Source organism: Lolium rigidum, chromosome 4 (genome assembly GCF_022539505.1).
Source record: "Lolium rigidum isolate FL_2022 chromosome 4, APGP_CSIRO_Lrig_0.1, whole genome shotgun sequence".
Taxonomy (NCBI): domain Eukaryota; kingdom Viridiplantae; phylum Streptophyta; class Magnoliopsida; order Poales; family Poaceae; genus Lolium; species Lolium rigidum.
In genome coordinates this window covers 251,003,378-251,006,727 of record NC_061511.1, presented here as the reverse complement: position 1 = coordinate 251,006,727, position 3,350 = coordinate 251,003,378, and the positions used below count along the sequence as shown (strand labels likewise).

Below are 3,350 nucleotides of genomic sequence, written 5' to 3'. Positions count from 1 at the left end.
GTATACTAGATTTAGTTCATGGCCAATGGCAAAAAAGTTCTTATTTTGTGAAATCATGGCAGCCGTGAACCTGAGACTTCACATTATTCAGATTATGTGCGGGTTGTTGCATAGCTCATAGCTGCTTCTAACTTTGCAGCGCATTACCTTTGGAAAACGAGAATCTAAGGGAACTCTTAGTCTCCCTTTTTTGTTTGCACAATTACTTTTGATAATCGCTGTTATCATTGTTATCATTCTCTTAAGCAGAGCAACTGTGTCTCTTGGTTCCTTGTTATGAAATATTGCTCACTTAGGCCACTTTTATTTTAGAAACATTAATTGCAAATTAAAAAAAGGATTGTTGATATCCTTCCAAACATCGACGAAATTAAGAAATTGGATAGCAGGGGTCTTGTGGTTATGACTTTTTCACATGTTTCTTCTACCCAAAATTTTGGATATATGAGGTGATGTCCTTTCTTAATCCAAAGTTGTATATAGAGATTTCGATGCAGGTGTAACTTACCACATCATTCACCATTTTTGTACCAGAACATGTAGATAACTAGAAGAAAGTCGTGTCTGATTACCTCTGCAAAGTCCCAGTAGCTAATTCTTCTAATGTCTCACATATGTTGCATCTTTTGGTCTGGAACTCTGGATACCATAGTCTTGTAGAATTGTCCACTTCCAGCATTGGTACTCTACTTCAAATAGGCACATTACATTCCTTCTTGTATTGGTACTCTACTTCAAATAGGCACATTACATAAAACATGATATGATCTGAAGGGAAGAAAAATAAGTTGTAGCGATAGATCATTGAATCAACAACACATTACAGGAAGTAAACAGTACATCAGCTTAACACTTATGTAGTACACAGGGACATGATATGGTACGAAGAAAACAAAGATTACATACTATGATGTAGGACGAAAGCAACAGCTACCACATAGCAGGCAGGAACTAAATACCATGTGGCCTAAAAATTAAGCACCACATTCTCTAATCTGGGCGTTCCACAGTTGGAAGTGCACTTGTCTGTATAGATATGTCAAGTGATGGGGCACTTGCAGCCACCATCCGTGTAGATCTGATTTAGATATGTGAGATGCGACGACAGTATTTTGACTTACAGGCAAGTGCCATCATACAATGCATATGTAAGTACTGATAACTTTGCCGAGGTTCGATTTAGTGTCATCTGTCACTGCATCATGTGTCTTCACCAATGCAAAAGGCCCCAATATATACACAATCACTGATAGTGAATTCAGGTTGCAAGGTGAGCCACTTATTTGGAGCAGAGGTCCCATTTAGTGTCATCTGTCATTATATGTCTTCACCAATGCAAAAGGCTCCAATATGTACACAATCACTGATAGTGAGTTCAGGTTGCAGGGGTAAGCCACTTATTTGGAGGCTTGGTGCTGAGCAATCCGAGTAACTGTAATATCTGAATGATCATGAAACCTACCATTTGTATGCCATGGTCAGAAGATAATGCCTTGAGATATCTGCAAGCGTGCAAGCAGAAGCTAATATTAATATTTATGGGTGTGCAATGATTATGAGCCGGAGGCCCACATTAATAGTATTTCACATATAGAAGCATATGGAGAATTTTGACAGTTGATGCAATTTAAATGTAGTTGTACATAAGTTTTTTACATGGTTTCTCATTTCAAAGTTTAAATCTTCATGAAAAACTAATTTCAAGGTTTTACTTGTAGTTACTGGAATGCAAGAAGTGTCTGTTGGGCATAAGGGGATACCACATTTTATCTAAAATATAAGAAGGCTCCGGTAAGGACATCTAGGTGTATCAGTAATCATCCACAAAGGCTAGTTCAGCTCAATAAGCCTTGATGTGAAATCAAAGCAACACATATAGCTAAATATATGCATACATACATGAATAATTTCCTATCAGGTCACCTCAACGAAGATCTAGTGTTGAGAAGAGCATAGTAAATTACGTGTAAGGCATGAAGTGCTGCGAAAATTGTTTCGAGCCTACAAAATTTTGCAAGGTGGCATCAGTTAATAAATCCATGGAGGGGAGATTAAAATTAACTCATCCTACTTAGCATTTTCCCTTAACTAAAACAACTTACAAAGTATATAACCTTTTGCTGAAAAGACAAAGATTCAGTAATCCTACCTCTGAACCTAAACAAAAGCTCACAAAATCAAATGTGATAAGGTGTCTGAAAAAATGACTGAATTCAGCAAACTAACTGGCCAAAAACTAAGCAACACAAGAGCTGCCGGACGCGGCCACGACCGCACGGATAGCCCAACCTATGCCGCTCAGACTCCCACGACCCGCCCGCCCACCTGGAAAATTATTGCTAAATATTCCCAAATTCAACGTAGTGCAGGCAAACTACACAGCAGCATTTTACAGGGTAACAACCATAATATGAAGTCATCTGGATCGTAAAGAAACTGATGAGACTTGTAAACTGAACTGAGGAAGCAAACAGTTGATTGCATCACTTGAGCGATATGCTATACAAACACATGCGGAAGCTTCTACCAGAAAACTAAAATCTGCATAGTAATTTACACTGAAGATCCTTCTTATAAACCTAAATTAATTTTATACTTTCTGGCATGGTATCAAGGACAAAGAAAACACATGTGTAAGTGGCAAATCAACCAAACCAAACTCATTCACATTCATATTTTGTAAGACGTGATCGGGGTACCAAACCAGGCACCGCTCCCGAACCACCATGAATACCTCGGCCATCTTGACGAGCGAAGAGGGCGGTGAAGGCGATCTTCAATCGGCAGTGAGGCCAAGGGCGTCGTGGCCGGGACATGCTGTTGTTCGGGTAGAGGGCGCCGGAGTTGTGCTTCGCCAGAATCGAACGCCTTGGCGAGCGAGGACAACGTCACTGGCCAAGGGAGCGCGGCCAGGACATGTAGGGGAAGGGGCGGCGGAAGAGGAAGGTGAGGAAGGTGAAAATTTGGCAAGCATGCCGGTGGCGGAATTGTGGATCGGTGGCGGAACCCCACCCAGGGAGTTCCCGGAGGAACAAGGGTTAGGCCTCCCGTCCCCTTCAGTCAATTAGGCCAGGGCCATCAATTGGGCCGTGGGCGTACACTGGGCCAGGGCCCGTCTAGGGCCTCTTTCTAGTTTGGTTCAATTTTTGGCACCGGTATGATACATACCTGAGACGATTTGGAGAGAAGTATGATTTCTTTTGAGCCGTTGAATGAAGGAAAATGGAGGGCTGTTATTGATTTGGTGGTACCACAAAATAACCCGGTAAGGCTTGAGGTACATGTAGATCTGTCAAATTTACTTGCTCAAAGTCTTTCGCTCTCAAGTCTGAACACAAATTTAGTAGGAG

At 41.3% G+C, this 3,350-nt stretch overlaps 1 long non-coding RNA gene across 1 annotated transcript; it reads right to left on the bottom strand.

Annotated features, from left to right (window-relative positions):
• Window positions 1-791: 791 nt before the first annotated feature.
• On the bottom strand, window positions 792-3,012 carry LOC124650219. The gene is made up of 2 exons (XR_006986905.1): window positions 2,735-3,012; window positions 792-1,502 (listed from the first exon to the last, which is right to left on the bottom strand). It is a non-coding gene; the product is annotated as an uncharacterized LOC124650219 (long non-coding RNA).
• Between the last annotated feature and the right edge of the window lie 338 nt (window positions 3,013-3,350).